A 24,814-nucleotide genomic window follows, 5' to 3' on the forward strand; every position below is an offset into this window, starting at 1 on the left:
GCGCAGGACTGGGCAGTGTTTCATTCTGCGGTACATAGATAGGGTCGCTATGAGTCGGAACAGACTCGACAGCACCTAACAACAACCACCAAAACCAAAAGGGGGAGTTCATAGTGAACAGTATTTAACAATCATAGCCATGTAAATGGTATTTCTTGGCTTTCAAACTTTTGAGTCAATCTATGGAGTCCTGGTGGCGAAGTGGTTAAGAGCTCAGGCTGTTAACCAAAAGGTCGGCAGTTCGAATCCACCAGCTGCTTCTTGGAAACCCTATGGGGCAGTTTTACTCTGTCCTACGAGGTCGCCATGAGTTGGAATTCACTTGATAGCACACAACAACAAAATGGACAAAGAAGAGTTCATTGTGGTGCAGAAGAGAATGTAAATGTCAGTGATACGGACAATGTAAAAAATATATAAGCTGACAAAGTTGGGGTGTGAACAGGCAGAAGGGATGGTAGGAACATTCGTATTTATTTTTATTCTAAAAAGGGTGACAGGAATCAAGAAGCACTGCCTAAGGTTGAACAAAAGAAGTAGACACTTAAGTATAGGTAAACTTTAGATATAGGTGGTTCTAGACTTATGACAGGCTTCCGTTCCAATGACTCCATCGCAAGTTGGTTCTGGTGTTAAGTCAAACAGCTCTTTCATTTTTTAGTTTTCATTGCCACTGCCTTTTCTTATCAGTATCTTTATAAATTAGATCTTTGAACATCTGTGAGTAAACATCTGAGAATGATAACTTCAGCAAAATTACACCCTGCTACTTTGTATGTATTACTAACGATAAGATGTACAAAACAAAAACAGCTGGTCATAAGTGCGGTTCCTTGTAACCCGAATGCATCATAAGTTGGGGACTACCTGTATACTGTGTATACTACAATTCCAATGCTGAGAAGTAGATGGAAGCATAAGTGAGCTAAATTCTCATGTACCGTACAAGGAAGTCAGTGGCTATTGTCTAAAATTTTAAGTCAAGAAATAGATGGATCAGCATATTATCTAGAGTTATGGAGGTAACCATTAGAAAAAATAAACAAGGAAATAAAATCGTTTGCCTCAGGAATGAAGCTGGGGTGAGGACGAAAGAATAGGCAAGAGTCTGATGCTATCCTTTATAAACCTCTGCTGTGCTGTTTGATTTACCGTGTTCATCTATTGCTTTGAGAATAACTATTGTTGTTAGTTGCCCCTGAGTCGGTTCCGACTTATAGTGACCCCATGTGTGTCAGTGTAGAACTGCTCCATAGGATTCTCAAGGCTGTAACCTTTTGGAAGCACATCTCCTGGCCTGTCTTCCAAGGTGCCTCTGTGTGAGTTTGAACTGCCAACATTTCAGCTAGTTGTGGAACACTTAGCTGTTTGTGCCATCCAGGAACTCCATTGATAATAATGATAATAATTAGAAAGTAAAAACGGGGTGGGAATTTACTGCCCCGTATAAAAAAAATTTTTTTTTTTTTTTTTATAAGCCAGACACTCAAAGGCAAGGGGCACTTATCTCAGCTGACGCCTTCAAGGCCTTATTCTCTGGGGCTCCACCACCTGGCCATTGGAGCTCTGGCTTCAGATACTTAAAGTTCACAGTCCAAGGGGAAATTCTGGGATGGATATTCCACAGTAGGACTCTGATTGGATCACATACCCACTTCTTGGGCCAATCCAGGGAGTCCTGGGCTATGACTGGCTTCACCAGGGTCATGTGAGCATCTGGTTGTCAAACCAAGCCAAACCAAACCAAACCCGTTAGTGTCAAGTCGATTCCAACTCATAGCGACCCTATAGGACAGAGTAGAACTGCCCCATAGGGTTTCCAAGGAGTGCCTGGTGGAATGGAACTGCCGACCTTTTGGTTAGCAGCCATAGCTCTTAACCACTATGCTGCCAGGGTTTCCCCTGGTTGCCAGGAAGGTTGAATACCCCAGGGCTACACAGACTGGTAGAGGAACCGTTCCCCAAAGAAGGTGGGGAGCTGCTATTGGAAGAAATGGAGAAGTGATGCTGGGGGACAAAACCAGTTGATGTCCATGGCACAGGCTCTACTGTGGGCCAGTCCCTGGGACAAGGTACAAGGTGTGGAAGACGTGGAGACAACTGCAACATGGAGCTTCTATGGGGAGTTGAAGTGGGACATATAGACAGGGAAATAAAGCCCTCTTATGCAAAGAAGCTCTTGTGGCACAGTAGTTAAGCACTCAGCTGCTAACCAAAAGGTTGGTGGTTCAAATCCACCAGCTGCTCCACAGGAGAAAGACGTAGCAGTCTGCTTCCATAAAGATTACAGGCTTGGAAACCCTGTGGGGCAGCTCTACTCTGTTCTATAGGGTGTCTAAGAGAATCCACTCAACAGCAATGGGTTTAGTTTTGGTTTTATGCAAAGAAGAGTGGGGAAAGAGCCACAAAGAAATTCACATGCTGTTCTGTGGCTCAACAGACCACAATCCACTGCCTGCTGGGGCATCAAGAAGTCATTGATTCTAAGACCTGTCCTAAGGCTCCCTGCTGTGAGCAGGGATTGGGCACTTGGGTTCAGATCCCAGTTCTGCTCAGGGAAATAACTCCACCTCTCTGAGCCTGTTTCTCCATCTGGATTCCCTAGAAAAGGGCCTTTGGAAAAGAGATTAAGGGCTGATGCTTTATTTTGGAGGTGGAATCCCAGGGCAGTAAGAGTGAGAGAAAGAGGAAGGGAGGTCGGGAAGGATGGGAAGTAATGTAAGATGATGTATTAACATGCTGCCACTGCTTCACAACCAACCATGGATGGACTCAGCTGGTTCCTCAGCAGGTACACCACTTACTAGGTCTCCAGGGGTGCCTCCAGACAGGCTGTATGGAGAGGGTGTTTTGACTGGTCCGTGGAGAGAGGGAGGAAGGAAGAAGGGATTTATCCTCCCATCTTCTGTCTCCCATTTCTCAGAGTTCACCCCAGAGAACTTCTGGGGTGTGTTCTCCAGCCCCTTTGGCAGCCATCTGGGAAACCAGATCCATTACTCTGGGATATGGTGTTTTATCCACAACTGAGAAGAGTTGAAGACTCTAGAAAAGTAGCTGGTCATCTTCAGTTGCGGAACTGTGAGGACCCCCCATGGAGTCTGCTGGTCACAGCAGCAGCTGAGGGAGAGCCATCAGCCAAGAGTCTGGCGGTAGATGGAGCAGAGAGAACCTGAGGAGGCACACAGACCTGTGTGATATACCCACATTAAAGCTGTGACTTCTCCTTGCCTGTTTCCCTCACCGTAAAATGGGGATGATAATACCTCCCACTAGGGTTGTTGGGAGGATTCAGGACAATGCATGTAAAGCACTTAGTACAGTGCCGGGCACCGGGGAGGTGGGCGGGATGCATGACAGCTGATTTGGTGCTGGGGGGGAGGCATCTCTGAAGGGTGGTATCATAGCTCTGCTGTATTAGTTGAGATGCTCAGTTGCAAGCTGACTCAAATGGAAAAGATGTATTGACTCATAAAACTGGGAGGTCCAGAGGAGCATCTGGGTTCATCACAGTTGGACCCAAGGGTAACTCTGCATCCCAAGGGAGACAATCTGTATAAGTTCACAAGACAAGCATCTAATTTCCAAGTGCTGGCCTGGGCAGAGAGGAGACCAAGAGGGAGATCTGGGCTGAAGCAACTGTGAAATGGGAGGCTGGACTAAGTTGGGGGTTACTGGCTTATCCTCCAGGCCTCTGGGATGGGTCCATGATTTAGTTGGTCCCATGCCAAAAAAAAAAAAAAAAAAGCAGGTCTATTTGTTTCTGGAGCCCTGGTTGAACAGTGGTTGAGTTCGGCTGCTAAACCAAAAGGTCAGCAGTTTGACTCCAGCAGCTGCTCTTTGGAAACCCTATGGGGCAGTTGTACTCTGTCCTGTAAGGTCAGTATAAGTCAGAATCTACTTGACGGCAACTGTTTCTTGTTTGTTTGTTTATTTCTCGCTGGAGTGATTTCGGTTCCCATGTCTTCAAACTGGCTTGCTCCGTGATCAGTCAGCTCAGACAGGGCGCTCTGGATACGTCTTTTGGAGCCTGAGGAGTGTGTTTGGGGAGGTGGATTCTGGCTTCATTAGTGCAGCCTGTTTAGTACCTACGATCTTTCAGACCGTGGAATTCACCAGGGGAAAACAAATAACATGGGTCCGGGGAGTGAAAAAGTGAAGACCAAGGCTACAATCCCTCACGTCAACCACAGGTACCGGACTCCATGAGCTCCTTCTCAATCAGTCCCCAAAGAGGCCCCTTTTTTAAGGAACACCCATAGTCCATTCCTCCAGCTACTTAACTGTCCCCGTTTGTGTCCATGAAGGAAAAGAGCCTTGGATTTAGAGTCAGACTGAAGACCATCAGCCATATGACCTTGAACAGGTCATTTGGCCTTTCTGAACCTCAGTTTCCTCAGCTGTAAAATGAGACTGATGTCTTGGTATAGATATGGAAACATATGCCCGCTCAAAGACTTTTATGTGAATGTTCAAAACAGCTTTGTTCATTACAGCCAAAATCTGCAAATGGCTCAAACGTCCAGTATCAGGTGTCCACCCTCAGGTAAATGTATAAGCAATCTGTGGTATATCCATACAATGGAATACTGCTCAGCAATAAAAAGGACTGAACTATTGATACATGTAGCTACATGGATGAATCTCAAAAACATGATGTAGAAAGACGCCAGACACAAAAGAGTATCCACTCTATGATAATGTTTATACGTATATGACATTTTAGCAAAGGCAAAATGAATCTATAGATCAGAAAGCACAAGAGTGGTTGTCTGGAGTTGGGAGGACTGACCGTAAAAGGGCACAAGGGAACTTTATGGGGAGATGGAAATGACCTACATTTTGATTCTGGTGGTAGTTACAAGCGTGTATATATTTAACGAAACTCAAGAATGAAACACTTAAAAAAAGGTAGATTTTATTGTGCATCACTAAAGTTGATTAAAGATGAGACCAAAGAAAAATATTGTCTATTTGAATCCCTTTTTTGACTGCAACCCAACTCGGGCTGGTTTTAGACAAAAAAAAAAATGCCTTGGCTCATATAGTCAGGGGTGCAGTGGTATCAGGCATGGCTGGAGGCAGGGCTTATTGATACCTGGACAGCACACTCTCTCCATCTCTTGGCTTTCTTCCCTGTTTGCTGGCTTTGTCCTCAGGTAGGCTCTGCCCAGGTGGAGACTAGGATGGCCACCTGTAGTCCCAAGCTTACGTCAAAGAAAATGCCCTTTTCTCCATAGTTCCTGCAACAGTGCCAGGGGGAGTCTCAGTGTCCAGGACTGGGTCACATGCCTGCCTCTAGAGCCAGGGGCTGGGCTTAGCCCCACCTGAATTCCAGGGATACAGGGTGAGGAGGGGTGGTCCCCTGAAGAAAATAGAGGCATTAGAAGAAAGGGCCATGGTGCTGGGGAGGGAAAGCCGAGAGATGGCTGCATCTCCACACATGCTCAGGGAGTGGTGTTACCACCCATTTCCTACCTCCAGACAACCCTGCAGTACCCAGGCCATCAGGGACAGGCCTACTCATTCAAGGCCTACAGCTGCTTGCTGCGCAGTCTCAGGTTCTGCCTGTCAGTTAGATACAAGTGTCAAAATAGAAAGTGAGCACTAATCACCTCCCCACCAGCCAAGCCAAACGGAAAGCCCTTCCTGCCTGTGCTGAGCCATCCGCTCCTCAGGAGGCTGGCGGGGAGGGAGGGGCTCTGCAGCAGCTCCTCTGGCCCAGGCCCAGTGGCAACACCTTGAAGCTGACGGCGTCTGAACTTGTTGGATGAACACAGCAGAGGGAAAGGATGCCTCCGTGGGCCCTAGCCCTGGACAGTGATGATGAGAGAGGAAATCTAGGGCAAAGGGACGACCAATGGGGCATGTCCAGGACCTCAGGACTACAGTCCAGAAGCACCATCCCAACAGGATCCAGCCAGGGCAGGAAAAACCATGAGGTTCAGAGTGAAGGCTGACAGGGGAGGTCATCCTGATAGGACCAAGGAGAGAAGGCACCATCTGCCATGTTGAGACTCAAACTGAATTTCTTGAGCAGTGTCACCACCACTGAGTGTCTTCTCCACACTAGTCACCACACAGAGTTCTATCCTGGAAAGGGGAAGAGGAAGCAACAACTTCATACCTATCTTCATAATAAGCGTAAACACATTCCTTCCGGGCACTACTATGCCCATCAGACCAATGAGGCAGTAGGCTCAGGGAGGTGGTGGCGGAGTTTACCCAAGGTCCCCAGCTAAGTAGCCGCCCTGGATCTGACTCCTGGGCAAAGGGTTGTCCCGCTCCAATTCCAGGAGCCCAAATCTCTTGTCTCAGCCTAACTGTTTTAGGCTGCTAGTTGAGCTGAGGTTATTCCCGACCCAGGCAGGCCAAAGCAGTTTAGGGTTATCTCCCGACCCAGCTCCCAGGGAATGTGGGATAGGAAGCTGAGCTGATGCCCACTCCCTCAGCACTGTTTCTTACCTAGGTGCTGGCCGAGCCTGCGTGCCCAATGCACCCTGCTTTCTGGGAAGCAGGTTTAATGGATGTCGTTGCCACGAGTGTGCACTCTGCTGCAAAGAGCTGGGTGGGGAGAAGGGCCAGAGCCAGACTGAAGAGGGAGAGGGAAGATGCCAAGCAAGGAAGGAGAGGCCGAGTGCTTGAGGCCCTCCCTTCCGAAGGAAGCCAGCCCGCGGGCCTGGCCCAGTGCCACAGGGCTCCGGGAAAGCGGCATTCTCGGCAGGCTGGCCCTCTAGCTCCGCAGACTGGCCCAGGGAACAGCGGACTGCTTCCTGGAGCCGACAATGCGCCGCCCGTTAGCTCACTGCACTGGCAGCCTGCCCAGCTGGCCCATAGGCCAGGCCTCCCGGAGGCAAACTCAGAGGAAGAGGAAGGGGGCAGGGACAGCTTCCTGGAGACCAAGGCACCCCCGGTGAGGTCCTGACCTTAGGACTGCCAGCCAGGGCAGGGCAGATAAGCAAGCCCCATGCAGGGCTGTGCCCCCTCCCAGATGCCTGTCTGAGCAAGGAGCAGGGAACCAAGCCACTAGCGTGTTCTGAGCCTGTTTCTCATCTGTAAAATGGGGCTAAACCTGCCTTCCCCAGAGCTGGGCTTCGTGGCCGCATGGCAGGCTGTGGATCCAGGGTATCTGGGTGCACAGTTAGCATCAGGGAGACTAAGGAAAAAATAACTCACTTTCCCTATGCAGCTGATAACTCCATAAGACAGGAGCACCCCATCCAACCACCTACCTCAAGATTCTGTAATCACCAAATGCTTAATTCAGCAGCGACTATTATTATTATTGAAATACTGACCTTGGGAGGCAGAAGGTGTGCACGTAAACCCCAGCTCTGCCATATCTCAGCTTTGTGTTTTCAGATGAAGTCCCCTGACCTCCTTAGCCTGTTTCCCTGTCTGTAAAACAAAGGTCGTAAGAATCTCAAAAGATGGCTCTGAGCAGCAGAAAAATAATGGAGGGAAAGAAATCTGCCAACGGTAAATGGTCACATCTCCCTGGTCAGGCTGAAAAGGCAGAGCGGAAGGGAATCTCTTCCATCCCTAACAAAACCAAGACCAAAGCCAAACTCATTGCCATAAAAGTCGATTCTACTCAGAGCACCGTCCCGGACAGGCACCCAGTATTCACCTCTGGCTGCTCATGAGAATCACCTGAGAAACAAACCAAAAAAAAAAAAAAAACAACCCAGAAGTAAAGACACCAATCCTTGGGTGCTCTCCCCGCCCCCTGCAATTCAATTCTACTTGATTTTGGGTGGGGCCCAGGAATTTTGTTTTGTTTTCTTTTAACCACTTCCAAGATGACTCTTATACGCGACCAGGGTTGAAAAGCAATGCGATAGGCCACCCCAAAATCAATCCAACAAGACCTCTGAGCTTCCTGGCTGGAGGTGAGCAGTGGTGCACAGCACACCCCACTTGGCAAAAAGAAAAAAAATAAAAAGGCTTTCTGGTTCCCAAGGGTACCTGGACACCTGCTCAAATGGGTTATGAGCCCGGCTCCTGTTAAAAGCCCCAATCCTGCTAACCGGGTGGGGGAGTCCATGTACAGGGAAGAAAGAGCTGGGAGGATGCACTTCATTAGCAGACTTTTTTTTTTTTTCTTTCATGTCATCCTTTTGTATTTTCCCAATTTTCTAGAGTGGAAGGCAATTCTTCCATAATGGGGGAAAAACAGTCATCAGTTTTTTGTCTTACAATCAGTTTATTGTCTTACAAAGGTTCTGTGGGGAAGAATGAGGAACATACTCAGGGACAAGGAGGAAGGTTTGGGGGGACACAAGGGCAAGGCAAAAGGTGCTCAGGGGAAGGGACAGTTGACCTGAAATCAGCAAATGCAGTCAATGAGGGAAGAACCCTCTTCCGTCACCCTTTGGCCATTGTACGTTCATTACCATTTGTCCACTGTAGATTTTGAGAATCTCCATTTAACTAGAGCCTCACCCACCTCTTACCAAGAAGGGAAAATACCATCCCTGTTTAAACTTTACCTTGGAGAAGCGTCCCTTCTCGCTAAGGCTCCTTAAAAACCATCTCTGGGAGAGCTGGTGTTGAGGCACGACTGGACCAACAGGATGGGCCAGAGCTCAGGGGCGCCAGGGGCTAGGCCAGCTAGGAAGAATGACCGAGGAAGTCAGGGTCTCACAGACGTCAAGCACCCGGCGGCCACCTTCTTGCGCAATGAGAGCCTGTGAATCAGCACCTGGAAACCTTAGAAATACCCTGGGGATAAATTTCCCCTACTGACTTGTGAGGTTGGCAAGACACAATAGACCAGGCGGAGCAAGTAGAGTTTGTCCACCTGTCTGTCCATCCATGGGCCAGCCGCCTGCCCAGCCTTGATTAGAGAGGAAAATTCTGTTGCTTTGGGATTTGGTGGCATTCTTGTGGCTCGGTGTTTTTGGGTAAGCGGAGCATGTCACAGATGGGTTGCTGTTTTAAAAGGTATTTCTGCTTTTTGACAATCCTCGAGGAATCCCAAATCTACCCCCAAGATAAAGCCTTGGCTCAAAGTATCTGTGGGGTGGAGCTGGAGATGGTTGGGGTGGGATCACCTGCTGAGAATGGAGAAGGCCCACGAAGTGAAATAGGGATGAAGACCATCCAGCTGAGACAAAAGCAAACTCCAGGGTCACAGCAGAGGGAAAAGGCCTTCAAACCACTGCAAAAGGATTTTGAAAATGCCCAGAGCACTGGGTGATTTCTGAGTGGACTCTGGGGCTTCCTGTTTTAAAACACAAGGCAAGTTGCTGCCCAGGTGCCTTCTCCCCTCTGGCCCCTAGAAGGGTCCAAGTTCTCAGTAAAGGCTGGGCATGCCGTTCAGCCCAACACTGTTGCCTTAGCCTGACAGACCCCAGGACGACCTTCCTTGGGCACTGCACATGCATGCAGCTGGGGTTTTTAAACTTCAACCACACACCAACCAGGGAGACCCCGTACTCTCCTGGGCCCCTGCCTGCACCTCAGTGCCCACCCTCCTCCACCCCAATCCTCCACCGAAACACAGACTGCACAAATGTTTGCAAGTCAATGTGTTGATCATAAAATTGCTTTAATAATCAGCAAGTCCCCATTCACTCTCATTTGGTGGGGTACATTCCAATCTGACCCCAGAGGGCCCTTCCCCTCCCAGCGGTGGGAGAGGGCAGGTTGGTGGCCATGTCCGATGCACACTGCAAGAACAATAAGGATTTTTAGGGGCATTATGACTGAGTCAGAAAACACAGCTGCCCCTGAAAGTCCCTCATTTTTCTTGCTGTCTTTGAACTCTCCAGGTGGTTAAGTGGTCGACCAGTTGTCCCAGGTGAGCTGAGGTGGAGATGCTGCCCCCTCACCTCACCCTACCCCACCTCCCCACAGCCCACAGGAAGCTCTGTGGTGGGTGGGGTTGGCTGCAGGGTCTCCACACTGGCACAATTCCCCCCAGAGTGCAGCAGTAGCCATCCTCACTGCCCCCATGGCACGCCCAGGAACAACCAGCCTCTGTTCCACCCACAGCCAACTCAGAACCCAGTGTCTTCCACCCACAGGGAGCCGTGGACTAGAATCCTGGTGGAATTCCAAGTGGGTGAGTGCTCTGGGATGTGGCAAGAACTGGGAGAAGGGTCAACTGGCCCTCGTCTTCACATGTGGTACGTGGACCCACTGTGGAGAGACTAAGCCCCCTCACCACCGGCCTCGCTTCAAGCAGAGAAGAAAACACCAGGAGGTACCGCAAGACCTAGGGAAAGGGTTGCCTTACCTTCCCTAGCCTCATAAAGAACAAATTCGGATGCCTGAACTCTCAAGAAGGAACCTGAGCTCTAGTTCAGGGCTTTGAACCGGTTCTAAGCAGTTCAGTCAGCACTGACGGAAACAAGGCAGGGGTTCAAACCAGTTGGAAGTGGTTCAGTCATGGCCGATGGAAACAAGGGCAGCATACACACTGCATAGAAACCAAATCTCTTGCAAGTTGGCTTCTGAAGAGAGTATGAAACAGACAGCTGCATCCTGCTCAAAGATGGTGGCTGACTGCTCTGCTTTAAATGTGTGTCACTCTCCACAGTCCCGCCAATAATCCAGCCTCCCGTATCAGGCTCCTGAAAGTTTCCTGATGCAGTAGAGTGGATTACTGACAGGACACACATTCAAAGTGGCGTGGCAGACTGCTATCTTTGAGCAGGGCACTGCTCTCTGTTTCCTACACAGGTCAAAAGCCCATGTGCAAGAGATCTGGTTGCTATGCAACACCTATGCTGCCCTTGTTTCCTCCAGCCATGACTGAACCATTCAGAACCAGTTCAAAGCCCTGTTCTGGTTCTACTTCTCTCCAGCGGTTACTCTATCAAATGAGCCTAGAAGGAGCTATGCTGCCACCACCATCTCTCCCATTTCAAAAGAAGAGCAAAGGAGGAAATGAGAGAATTTCAGCCATGCCATACACATCTAAAGGGCTCTTCCTGAAAAGCTGAAGGCCACACACCCACTGTCCCTAGAGAGAGGCAAGAGGCTGCAAACCCATCAGGAAGAGCCCACCTAGGGGAACTGGATCTCAAATCTCAGTCCTGCCCAGTTCCCCCTTTCTCACCTTAGCCCAGGTGAGCTGGACAAAAGGCAACAGGTTCCTTTGGGCCAAGTAGGAAGGCAAGTCCACCTCACACCCCATCTACAAAAATAACCTATTGTGTGCAACAAAGACATGAGCAAAGGCTTTTGGAATGCCCTGGGATGTTTCTGCATTCCAATCAAGGAGCTGACAGGCTCTGCTGGAAAGCACAGGCTGGGAGAAACTGAAGGTGGGTGGGGGCATGGTCAGAAAGTGACCAACAAGAAGGAAGAAGGGCCAGTGTTCTGGATTGAATTGTGTCCCCCAAAAATCCGTGTTTACTAATTTACTAACCTCTATTTTATGCCTGTGGTTATAACCCTGTTTGGGAATGGGTTGTCTTTGTTATGTTAATGAGACAGGATTAGTGTTGGGTGTGTCTTGAGACAATCACATTTGAGATATAAGAGATTAAATAAGCAAAAGAGTAAAGGGAAGGGGGGAAGAGATGTCAAGCCACATAAAGACTGCCCAGGAGCAGATGCTCAAAAAGACAAGGACCTTCCTCCAGAGCCGGGAAAGAAAGCCTTCTCCTAGAGCCTGAACCCTGAATTCAGACTTCTAGCCTCCTAAACTGTGAGAAAATAAATTTGTTTGTTAAAGCCATCCGCTTGTAGTATTTCTGTTATAGCAACACTAGATAACGAAGACAGCTGGCAACTGACTTTTTTTCCTCAGCTCACTCCCTTCCTAGAACTTGCCAGCACTCAATCTGCCCAGAGACAATTATGGGAAGATGAAAAGGGTTTCCAGAATCAAAGTCTTGTCTAGGGTCTTCCTTTCCCAATGGGATGACCCCTTCTGTCTCCGGGTAGGCAGTACAGCCTGGCCTGGCCGAGCCTCCAGCGGGGGCAGACGCTTACTAGACCACAGACGCCCCCAGCAGGCCACTCCCCACAGACCCCAAGCCTTTCTGACTCCAGGGAATGTGGTCCTCCTCCGAGACCCACGGCACGAAATGCCACCCATCTGTGGAATGCCATCCATTGGCGGGAAACTCCTCCCCAGAAGTCAGGCCACTCCACCCAGGGCCCAGCATGGCTGGAATCTGCCCAGCTGGCTGCTGGGAACATGCCCTACCCAGCCTGGCAGAGAACCCACTCTTCGGTGGGCTGGTGCAGAAAACACAGCCTCTCACAGCACGGGTGGCCCCCACTGTGGTGAATGCACAACCCCCCAGAGGACTAACCTGGCTCCACTATTTCTTACTCACTGTGTGACCATGTACAAACTACTCTGCCTCTCTGGGCCTCAGGTTTCACATCTGTAAATACGAATAATAAGACCTTACTTTGCAGGGTGATATGAGGGTTAAAGTAAAAGCATACAAAGTATTTAGCATACCACGCGCTAAGGGCCTGTGAGTAGGCTCCTAACCAAAGCATATTCCCCTCTCCAAGTAGCCTTCTCTCAGACCCCAAGGGCAGAGGCTCTGTCTGGCTCCCTGGGAGTCTCCAGGGACTCAGGCCATGGAGAATTCTTCCCTTCTTAGACAAGGGCCTGGAACAGAGTGTCAGGACATAGGCCTCCCTGCTCCCTGTGCCTCACAACACAAACATTCCACCTCCTCACCCACGCCCCACGGCCCATCTTTGTTCAAGACTGAAAGGAAGAGGGCCTGGAAGCCCACCTCTGCAGCTCCCCAGCCCTCTCGGACTGTCGTTACGGCTCCCCAGCCCTCTCGGACTGTCATTACAGTACATGTCCTCTCTCTGGGAGCTTTCTGCCCCAACCAAGATCACAGCCACCTACTCCACCAGCCGCAGGCTGTCCTATATACTAGGAGCAGAATCACCTGGACCATGAAGACAAAGTGACAGCATTATGCTTGCATGCTAAGCCCCAGCCCTCCCAGTCTGCCTAGACTTTCCGTGTGCTGACCCCCTGCCTGGCATGCCCTTACCCCTAATGCCACGGAACTTTGTAAGGAAGAGGCAGGCTGTGGGGCAAAACTGCCTGGGTTTGAACCCAGACCGTTGCTTCCTAACCACATCATCTTGGGCAAGCTACTGAACCCCTCTGTGCTTCAGTTTGCTCCTCTGTGAGGTTGGGATAACAGTATCCACTCTATGGGGTGGTTGTGAGGATTGAATGGGTTCATTCATGTAAAGGGCTTAGAACCGTGCCTGGCACAAAGTGTTCAATCAAGTTTAGCTACTATTATTATTGCCTCCTTGGTTCTTCAAGACTCAGCTCACCTCCTCTGGACAACTCCTCCCTGGGTTAGAGCCCCTTCTCCCTGTTCCTTCCTGTCCCGACACTCATCACTCTGTGCTGGCCCACCCTGCCAGAGGCTGCTCCTGGAACCACCCACATCAGAACCACAGGGGACACTTATTACCAACGCAGGTTTGCCTCCCCCTCTCCAGAACTACCAAGGGGCCTGGGGATCTGCATTGCTAACAGGCTTCCCACGCGATTCTCAGGAACGGTCAAGTTTGAGAACGACTGCTCTGGGCCAGGCTGTCTTATTCACCATGATACCTATAATGTCTGACCCAGGCACAGGTGCTCAATGACAGGGAGGTGGGGACAGAGGGCTACCCCTGGCAGTGGCCGGAGGATCCCCATGCTGTCCTAGGTAAGTGAAGGTGACCCATCTGGGCTTGGCTTTGTCAGCAGAGCTAACTCATCACCAAACACACCAGGCCCTCAGCCTGGGTTGGGTACATATCAGTGACCAAAGGGGTGCCCCTTCCACCGGGACCTGATAAGCCACTGAGACTTATAAGGGAGCTGTAAAGTGAGGTTATACCATGAACAACCCAAGTCCCCAAAATAGCCAGCTACCCACAAGCCACGACAGATGGAAAAGAAAAGCCAACCAGATATTAGCTCGTTTGCATTTTGCTTTAGAAAGAAAGCTATGCACCAGCCCCACCCTGGCCAGGGGGGAGGGGGATCCAGGCAGAGAGCAACGATCCCAAAAGGTCTTGGTGGAGGGGCTCTTCTGCAGAGAGAGCCCCCTAAGCCCAGACAGGAACCCACTGCCTTCCTGGGATGCTGGGGCCTGGCCTGAAGGGTCTGGAAAAGCCAGGCTTTGAGTCAGGGGTCCTGGCAGAGAGCTGGGTTGGGGCCAGGCGCAGGCATGGTGGCACTCTCTGCACACAGCTTAGGGGAGTGGTCTCTGCAGGGTCCTGCCCTCCTTCCAGCCACTCCACCCTGTCTGCCCAGGCCGGCCCACTGTGGAGGTAGAGCCAGAAAGCTCGGTGGGATTGAGCCTCTGCTGCAGTAAGTCTTCTTGGACTCACTGGGCAGACCAACCCTTGCTGGATGTTCTGGGCTGGGATGAACGAAGCCAGAAGACCTGAAACTCATCCATCAGAGCCCCTGGGTTTATGATAACCAAACTTTCCCTGCCAGAAATTCTTTAGCTAAGAACACATTGGCTCTAAATACTCACGTTCAGCCCCTCAGCTCCCCCCATGTACTGGCAAACTCTCCCGAGACATAGTCGCCTGGCAGCATAGCCTGGCCCGACTCTGATGGCCAGCAGGGCCTTGGGGCTTGGCTCAGCCCCCAAAACTCATCAGTGGGTAGAGGGCTGAATGCCCCTCGGCAAGGTTGGACCTGTGCCCAAATGCATTTGTCCACACAAAATATACACGTTTCCACTAAAGAAGCCAGTCCAGGGAAGGGCAGCACCTTCCTTTCATCCATGCTTCCAGGCCATCCGGAGGAGTCAAAGCAAGGGGTGGGTGCTGGCGTCAGAGCTACAACTTTTATCTCTTTAAAGGAGACGGGAAACAAGACAGGCAGAGCAGCAGCAGGGCTAAAAGTACAGAGGAGGAAGAGTCTACGTTCAAGATGCATTGATTATTTTGGCAAGGGGTCAGCAATCTCTAGCCCACAGCTCATTTTTGTAAATAAAGTTTTATTAGAACACAGGTATGCTCATTTATTTACATATTATCTATGGCTGCTTTGGCAAAGCAGAAGAGTTACAATAGATATCCTATGGTCTATAAAACCTAAAATATTTACTGTTTGCCCCTTTACGGAAAAAGCTTGCCGACCTCTGCTATTGACCAATATTTACTCAGCATTTCATACATGCCAAGTGCAGAGCTGGACACTGAAGATACAATAGTGAGGAAAACCTGTTGAACCTTCATGGAGTTAAAGGCCTGCAGAGGGGAGGGCTCTGAGGGCCAGAGGCAGTCAAATCCCCTGCCCCAGTGGGCATACAGCTGTTTGGATATCCTGTCCATCTATCAGCTGAACCCTCATTCAACCCACAGGGTCCTCCTCTAACTGAAGAAGCAACAGGTCTCTGCCCCTGTCTCTGGGCATGTAGCTGCTGTTGCCATTTATTAAGCTGATGATACTACAGGTCTGCAATCGCTTCCCCAAACCTCCAGGCCTTATGTGTTTCCAGAAGTCAGAATTTTTCACATTCTAGGAGGTACACCACGTATTATGCAACAACACCCCAGCAGGGCAGCACCCGTAATCAAACACATTAATATCTACTATAATATCTCCACAGTGGAATCCATGAATATTCACACCCTCCAGGATAAATATAGACTATTAATAGTCTCAAGTCAGGTTGGGTCAGATTTTCTCACTAAATTAGTTACTAAAACGACTTCTAATTTTCACAGTTTTGGGAGTTCAGAATTTCGGATAAAAGATTACAGGCCTATACTACCAAAAGCCACAAATGGCAAGAGCCGGGTCTCAACTTCATTCTCTGGGTCCTGGACGTCACCCCACCCCTGCTAGACTGCCCTTGTTGCCAACTGGCACAATGAAAGCACACACAAGGCACGCAGTGAATATGTACTCAGTCAATTCACATCACCACAATTCCCCCCCAAAGAATACCTACTAACATTATTGCTGAAAACAGACACATCTTCATGGCTACGTCACTGTCAAAAAAAAAGAAAAACCAAACCCATTGCCATCAAGCCCATTCCGACTCATAGCAACCCTAAAGGACAGGACAGAACTGCCCCACAGGGTTTCCAAGGAGCGCTTGGTGGATTCGAACTGCCAAACTTTTGGTTAGCAGCCGTTGCTCTTAACCACTACGCCACCAGGGTTTCCACTTCACTGTCAGGGGAAAAGAAAAACAGATATAAATGAATAAACTCATTTATGAAAAAAAAGAATAATTTTTCTAATACTATTTACGCAGGGCAAGACAAACAGCTTTCTGGTCACTGTTGCTGGCTGGGAGTCAGATGCGCTGAGTTTTTGAGGGGAGCCGTTGAATGAAAAGAAGGGAAACTTAGAAACCTGTTATTTTTCCCTTGTCTACTTCCTCGGAGCCTCCTTGTGGCCAGTTACATTTGGAAATTTAAAATAATTTTTATCTCCTCACAAATTCCTAACAATTAATTTTTTAAAATTACTAATTGGATAATCTGCTTCAGATGTTCTAATTATATTCCTTTGGGGAGAAGCAAAATACATATACATATATATATATAATTTAAAAGCACTTCTTCCCCAAAGTATAAAATATACCCAGAAAGCCTAAAGTATAATGTTCAAAAAAAAAAAACCCACCTCGAATCTTAAAACAGTAGTGATAATGAAGGAACATTGTAATACACATTATTTACGAACAGATAAACCATTCCCTATGAAATGCACAGTTCTACAAGAACAGAAAAGATATTTCAGAGATAACTCCCACCAGATGTCCTGGAATTAAAATGGATTTTCCCCTTTTTTAATGCAACACGGTTTCGGCATTCTGAAATGTCATACCCTCTTTCTTAACAGAGTACTCCTGTGAATGACTACCCCAAATTTCCTCATTGCCTGAGATTTCTAAACCCCAAATTGGGAAAGCGGCTCCCTGGTGATCTCTACCTAACCCCAGCACTGGGCAGATTTCTGGGAGCGATTTTAACTGTGCGATTGGGAAATGCTTTCAGCCTGCCTGACAAGAGTTGTGGAAAACTGCTCTGAAGGGACCACACGGAACGGTCGTGGGGTAAGAAAGCAAGAGGGGGTGGCTGTGCGGGGGCTTGCACGGCAGCAGGCCTCCCTCCCAGCTGAGAATGGCTGGAAGAAGGGTCCAGTCAGGCCCGTGGGGGCCAAGCAAACCATCCCAATTAACTGAAAGCTGCCGTGAGCTCCAGGGCTATATTTAGTCAGGGTTCTGACCGCCCCAGCACGGAGGGGACATGGAGGAATCAGGGAACTGCCACCTGGGAACCTCAGCACCCTGCAGGCACGTAGCCTGCCACCTGGTAGACGTGTTGGTAAGCCACAACTCCTGGTGGAGAGGACACAGGCATCTCTCTGGTATTCTCTCCAGACCTCCACAGGACATGTGCTACCCATCTGGCAAATATCATATCCGGGAGGGGTTGCACTGGGCACACAGGGCCTGGGCCAACGCAGGACGGCAAAGAGAGCTCCAAGGCCGGGATCAACACTGAGGAGTCAAGTTAGTTTCACTTTCTGGTTTTTTCCTGGGTCACTTCTCACCCTGAAGGGAGAAAATGTCTTTTACATGCTGTCTTAGGCTGGGTTCTCTAGAGTATCAAAACCAGTGAAGCGTATTTATATATATATATATATATATATACACACACACACACACACACATACACACACACATATATATATATAAACCAAACCTACTGCCACCAAGTTGATTTTGACTCATAGCGACCCTACAGGATAGAGTAGAACTGCCCCACACATAGGGTTTCCAAGGCTGTAAATCTTTACAGAAGCAGATGGCCACATCTTCCTTCCGCGGAGTGGGTAGTAGGTTCAAACCACCGATGTTTTGGTTAGTAGCCAAGTGCTTCACGACTGTGCCACCAGGGCTCCTTATAAATATAGAGATATAGAGGTTTATTTCAAGGAAATGGCTCACGCCATTGCGGAGGCCGGCAAGTCCCAAATCCACGGGTAAGGCATCAGGCTGGAGGATTCTCCTGACTCATGTGGTCATAGGGGCAGGTCAGGTGGAAGGCTGCTGGCTCAAAGGGTTACGAGAGCTGGAGAATCCCAAAATCCATAGGTCAGGCGGCAGGCTGCTGGCTCAGATTCCGAGAACCAGAGGTCAGAGGATGACCCGTCAGATGCAGGATCAAGAGCAAGTGAGCTTTGCCAGAATGTCCACATATATTGGATGCAGGCCACACCCCCAAGAAAACTCCCCTTACATCAAATCACAAAATGGAGGATAATTATAAAATACTGATATTCGTGGCCCAGTCAAGTTGACACATATCATTAACCATCACATATGCCAAGAGAGAAAAATCCTCAGAAACATTCCTTGTCATTTTCTTTTTTTCTGAGGATACTTTTTTCTCTGAAGACCGGGTAACAGGCTTTGGTGAAAACCCCAACTACGTAACTGCAATCCCCTGGGCTACTTAGTTCTAATGTGATTACACATCGAAACGCAATAAACGGAGCAAAGTGGTATTATTTTTCTGGGAAAAACCAACATCATGAAAGGGTCTTTATTGAATCAAGGGCCCGTGAACTGTTCTCTTGCCTAATTATGGCTCCCAAGTGAGTGAGGCTGGGTTTCCAGGCAGGGCTCCTCACAACTCTCTGGCCCAAAGACTAATGGGATATTTGTCACGACTTGTCTAATTAAAACAAAATCTACCAAATGGACGAAAGGGAGAATGCCAAGATAGGTTGGCAGCAGCCCCCTCCCCTCTGCCCCAAGTGGGCTCTAGAAACTGGGAGCTGGTTCCCAGGCCTCCTTCTATTTTAAGAAGCTGCCCCCCTGAACCATCACCACCCCTTACATTCACAGTCAGGATTGCAGACCCTGCCCCTTTCCAACTGTCAGTGCCTAAGTGGTTTTTCAGCACCCCAGGGCTGCCCTCCTCTTGCCCCTCCTATACAGAAAAGGTTCATTGTCGCAACATGGTATTTTGCCAGATGTTTTAATATTGAACAATTTGGCCAGGGTTAACATGAGCCCAGACCTGAGCGACATGGAACGCTCACTATCACTAGATACAGGAGGAGTGTGTGTCTCAGGCCAGGGGAGAAGTGAGCCCCCCACACCAACTAGCTGGGACCAAGTCATTGTGCTGACTTTTCCCAGCTATACAGTGGTCTGGCCCAGCTATTTGGAGATCAACATTTTGCTTATACATAAGCCCTGGTTCCAAGTATCTGCTTACTCTAACTCAAAGTTCCAAGAACAAAAACACATTTTCTTAATGTGTGTGTGTGTGTTTTTTTTTTCCTCATGTTCTTAAGCCCATGCAGCAAGCCCAATAAAATGGAATTCAGAAGAATGTCTCCCACTAACCTGTCCCCTCAGATGGGTTTGAATGCAGTGACCATATGAACGTACTCCTGGAAAAGTTAGGGGTGTCTGACTGGCCCCCCATCTCTACCCACTGCTTCTCTCAAGTTGTATCAGACAGGTGCCCCTGGAGAAGCAGGAACCTCCACCGCAACTCCAGCAAGGACTCACCTTTCTTCTAGTGTTTTTTTCTCTCCAGACATTAACCAGCACCTGGGCTGGCCAGGCCAGGTCTTCCTTCCTTGACTTCACTGAGGTTTGCTCACCAGCCACACAGGCCCTGGGATGAACTATGGTGTTACCTGAGAACAGCTACCATGGTGCCACTACCACAGGGCCACCACGTGCCTGGAGTTCACACTCACATTCCCATTCAATCCTCTGAATGCCCTGCAAGGTGGGCATGTATTATTACGGATGGGGAAACTGAGTCTCAGGAAGGTGCTTCACTCACCCGAGGTCACCTAGTGAGTTCGTGGGAGAGTCAGGTTCCTGGCTCCAAAGCCAACACCCATTCCATGATGCAGAAAAACGTTTTCTGCCTTAGACCAGTCTCTCAGAAAGCCCCGTGCTATCAGCAAATGAGTAGTGATGCAATTTAACACTTTCCAGAGGACAGGGAATAGGTCTACTTTACAACAGACTTAGAGAAAACAAGATAGAGAATTTTTTCTTAAATATTTGCTTAGGGGCCCAGAATTTAAGCCTCAGTCACCAAGGAGGAGAAACCAGCGTGTTCCCGTGAACCACACATACCCCAGGGCAGAAATCCAGTGAGAGGAAGCAAGTTTCATGAGAATGAACCACAAAGTCTCTCATAGACTGATCCAAATTTCCCAGCTGCACATCTCTGAGTCCTTCCCCCACCTCCTCCCACCCCTACAAACCACAGCCCCAGGTTCCAACCCTGTTTCCTCCTCTACGCCTCCTGGCTCAGAATGTTAGAAGAATTTTCAGGCTACAAGGGGGTGCACAGTCTCTACTCAGTCCAATCCCCCACCTGACAGAGAAGGGGCTCTGAGACCCTGAGTGGCAGGGCTGTGATGAAAATCGGGTGATGGTTCTTTCCACCCAGCACCTCTCTGCCCAGTTCTCCTGGGCAGCAGATGCCAAGGGGTCTAGCTACAGGGTGACTTCAAAATTCCCCAGACCGTGCCAAAGGGAGGAAGCACACAAAGCGGGTGAGAAGTCACCTGCTCGGAGTCTCGCAGAATCGCAGAAACTTCCTAAGCCCTGCCCGCTGCCAGTCAGGACTACTAAAGGCTGGTAAGCTCTGAAAACATGATGGTCTACCCACACCTCCAGTTTGAAACTAAAAATAAAAACTGAGCCACAAAAAAGGACAGGGGAGTCCAGCAAAATTCTGATCCCCCCCCCCCACCCAGGATGACTACTTTGCAGCATTTTTCTGAATATCAAATCCTACCCTTCATCCCCTTCAATTTTGCCCCTGCTTGGCTGGTCCCACTAGAGTATGTTTAACTTGGTTAGGGAGCGGGCAAGCCTAGAAAGGCTGTAGAAAAGTCACCTTTCCTGGGGGCCTTTCATGAAATGTGGAGTCTGTGGGCCTTTTGGGCTGGAGGCAGTGCACAGCAGATGTGTGAGGCAGCCACATCTGCAAGCCCAGGGCTCCTCTTTAAAGGCTCTGTGCTGCTAATCTAGACCAATCCACCTCCTGTTCTACAGCTCATGCTTGCTGGCTCTGAACCTGGGAGGCCCAGCTGCACCCAAAAGGCTTGGGGTATTGTCCCTGGTACACCAAAGGCCAGCTGTGAGATCCTGGGAGAAGCCTTTCCTGGATGTGTCTCAGCCTCAACTATAAAGTGAGGACTTTCTGCGCTGGAGTAAAAGTCAGGGTAGGCAGCAACAAGCCATGCTAGTTTTACCCCAGCCCAGCCTGGCCCAGTCCCTGGCACATAGTTGGTAGACAACAAAAACAGATTTAGACAGGGGAAGGGGCTCCCAAGTATTATCTCTGCCTAATGATCATGAAGAGTCCCTGGGTGGTGCAAACAGTTAACAGGCTCAGCCGCAAATCAAAGGTTGGAGGTCCGAGTCCACCCAGAGGTGCACCAGAAGAAAGGCCTGGCAATCTCACGTCTGAAAAATTAGCCACGAAAAACCCTATGAAGCAGAGTTCTATTCTGACATACATGGGGTCGCCATAAGTCAGAGCTGACTCAAAGGCAATTGGTTTTGAACGATGAGGAAGCTGTTGTCCCCAGTGACTTAAGTAGCTTGCCCAAGTCCACGTGGCTAGCAAGCAATGGAGGTGGCATTCGGACTTACCAGACCTGAGATTTTAACCACTCTGCACCCCTCTCTACCAAGAAATATACCCACGCAGACTCCAAAATTAGATGAGATGCGAGGAACGACAACTACCAGTTGTGCCAGGCACTGTATGTGTACTTTTTCATCTAAACCTCACCACAACCTTACATGGTAAGTATCATAACCCTCATTTCACGACGGAAAACACTGGGGCACAGAGAAATCACTTGTCAAAGGCCACTCAGCTGGCAAGTGGCAGTTAGGGCTCAACCGAAGCACAGCAGGACCCCAAGTCCACCTTCGCGGTTCCCACACTGGGCTACGAGACAAAAATCCCTCCTGGAAACCAAACTGATCCCTCGCTTCGGAGACAACTCTCTTTCAGGGACTTATCACAGATAAGGAGCACAGTGCTTTTGTATAAAAGAGCTAAGACTGGCCAAATATTTACCAGTTCACACAGAGCCGCAAACCAGCCTGGCAGCAGAATCAACTCTCACAGTAGCAAGGGCCAAGCTGTCCCGGGACAACGTAGGGGGCCTGCTGCTGCAGCTTCATAAAGAATCCTCAGTGACAGAGGGTTCGCAGAGTTCGGCTTTGGGCAAAGGGGCGGCTTTGGGCAAAGGGGCACCGAAGGCGACTTGGGGAAGCAGCTCAGAGGCCCTATAGGAGCAGACGCCAAGGAAACCCTGGAAGGAAGGTGCTACGATCTGGAGTGAAGATGAGAGAGGCCCAATACCTCCTTTGTCATCCAAATCCTGCTGGACAAAAACTGATCTCTAATTTTTCACAGGTTGGGATTTTTTTCTCCCCCCCCCCCAAAAAAAAGTCAGGAGGGTGAAGTTAATTATTCACCAGGTCACAATTTACTTAAGAGTTTGAGGGAATGCAAGTTTCCTCCCAGTGGGCAGAACTAGGAATCCAGGTGGATTTTAGGAATATTCTGTGGGCCTCCCCGGGAGTCTGGCTAAAATCCTCCCCTCCCACCAGGGTTTCCACCTTACATTTGGCTGCTTCCCGAAGAAGGCTCCACGGCAAACAAGTCTGACATTCAAGCCACTTCTCCACAACACCTGAGGTACCTGGCTTAGAAGGATGGGGTGGTGGGTTGCGGGGGGGGGGGTGGGGTGGGCAGGAAGGCCACATCTGCTCCAGGAAACTATAAGAATGCAAAAGCGACTACAAAATCAAAAAGCTCTCAACACTCAAAATTCCTAAATACAACGACTTCAAAACACAAAGTGGCTGCTGGAGGCCAGGCCCAGCCCACTGTGTAGCTGATTCAATCGCGTTCTGCAAAGGAAAAAGCCAAGAAGGAAAAACCTAATCACTCACTTCCCCCAAAGGAATGCGCCGCCAAGTCATTTCCTAAAAATCCCTAAAACCCTGGCCAGCTCTGGGGAGAATGAAGCACAGCTTGAGGAAAACTTTGGGGGACCCAGACCAGGCCGGGACTCTGGGAAAACAGTGGGTCCTTATTCCTTAATCCCAGTGATTTACATCCTGGCCTCCCCTCCCAGGTGGGTGGGAAGCCGCCAGTGAAGCCTGCTTTTCCGCAACTCCCTTGTTCTGACCCACTTCCTCAGATGTTTTAGGACCATGCTATATTCTGGAGATTTCCATTTCATTTAAGATACTCACCCCGAGGGGTGGGAGAGGCATCAGTTAAAAGGAAGACCTTCGTTTTCCCAACCTGACCCTGTGCTCCAAAGAGGGCATTTTTCCCAACTAGGGGCATATCTTCCGGTTGAAGCTCCCACCATTTCCATTCCTCTAGATGATTTTGCCTCCAAACTGAGAATTTGTCAAGAGGCTCAGCAATCTACCCCATGGTCAAAGAAAGTTCCATAATTCTGGCATCTGCACCTTCCACTAACTGGAGCCAGCAGGACAAAGCCTAGAGATAAAACGCACGCCAAATGTAGCACAGAGCTAGGCCCTCTCATCAGGTGCCAGCCCAAGCCCAACCTGCCTCAAGACCTGTGGCCCTTTTGGGTCTCAGCACACCTGGCCCCCACGTGGCCACCAAAACAGGGAAAGCTGCATCAGTACTACTGCCTGGTCTACTCAAAGTAACGCCAAGAAAGTCAGGGGGAGCCTGTGGGAAAACGTCTCTTGAATGGGTCTTTGCACAACCTGGCCACGCCCTCCTCCCTGCTTCGAGAAACCTCTCCTGTTTTCCAAAACCAGGAAGAAAGGGGCCAGAGGCACCCTATTTTGTCACGTTGCCCTTCCCATAGCTCAGGTTACCTGAGTGTCCCCAAATATTTTTTCCAAGCCCCCCACTGCCAAGACAGCCAAAACACAACACAGGCAGAAAAACGAAAAAGCAGCAAAACTATCACCATGCAAAGTTTCAGGGCTTGGTGAGGTTTTTCTTTTAGGAGTGTAAAAGCAACAGAGGAGGAGAATTTCAGCATAAAACTTGAAGAGAACTCAGACTGGGTCAGCATGTGTTGCATTTGTCAGGGAACAAAAGACCAGCCATCAGAAACACACCTACGGAGACGCATCTTTAAAGAAACGGTGAGTGTAGGGAGCGAAAGAGATGTCCTGCTCCCCAGGGGCTAAACCTCCACATCCCGTCCCACCTGCCTAGCTGCAGCTCAAGAAGTCACCCCACCCCCACCCCCTACTCAAGCTCAAGGTTGCGCCCAGGAATGCGCAGGCTCGAAGGCCCGGGGAGGGATCTGGGCTCGGACCCTAAGGGGACATGGGTGCCTCTCCTTCCACCACAGGTTTGCCGGCCATGGATCGGGCTCTGCCCGGCCGGCACGGGCCACGCGAAATGAACGTCTCACGCTTCCGAAAGCGTAGCCACTTTTCCCGCGAAGCCCAGGGAGTCCCCCCACCCTGCCGAATCACCGCCTAGAGCCCGCAGCGAGCGCGCGCCCTTGCCACCCCCCTGTCCAGTGGACCCGGGAAGTTGCAGCCCCGCCAGATTCCAAGCCCCCGCGTCGGTGCTGAGCGCGCGCGGGCCCAGGAGAAAGCCAGACTGGGGCGAGAAGCGCGGAGGTGCCGCCGGTTCTGGGGGCCGAGGACTGGGACTTTGTAGGCCAGTTGAAACGACACCCTCATCTCGCCCGCAAAGACCCAGCCCTCAGCTCCCGTCCTCAGAGTATGGAGGGGCAGGCGCCCCCCTGACGGACTTCCTCGGGCTGGGGCCGCCCAATCTTGGCACGACGCTCTGCTCGGCCCAA

General features: G+C 49.8%; 1 long non-coding RNA gene across 2 annotated transcripts; it reads right to left on the reverse strand.

The window, feature by feature from the left end:
• Positions 1–4,898: 4,898 nt before the first annotated feature.
• LOC104846277 (uncharacterized) lies at positions 4,899–22,718 on the reverse strand. 2 transcript variants are annotated; one of them, XR_775840.3, is made up of 2 exons: positions 7,296–22,718; positions 4,899–6,090 (listed from the first exon to the last, which is right to left on the reverse strand). It is a non-coding gene; the product is annotated as an uncharacterized LOC104846277 (long non-coding RNA). The 2 variants fall into 2 exon arrangements; XR_010318397.1 differs by lacking the exon at positions 7,296–22,718 and adding an exon at positions 6,463–7,289.
• Between the last annotated feature and the right edge of the window lie 2,096 nt (positions 22,719–24,814).

The sequence above is a fragment of the Loxodonta africana genome, chromosome 18 (assembly GCF_030014295.1).
Source record: "Loxodonta africana isolate mLoxAfr1 chromosome 18, mLoxAfr1.hap2, whole genome shotgun sequence".
In the NCBI taxonomy this organism is placed as follows: domain Eukaryota; kingdom Metazoa; phylum Chordata; class Mammalia; order Proboscidea; family Elephantidae; genus Loxodonta; species Loxodonta africana.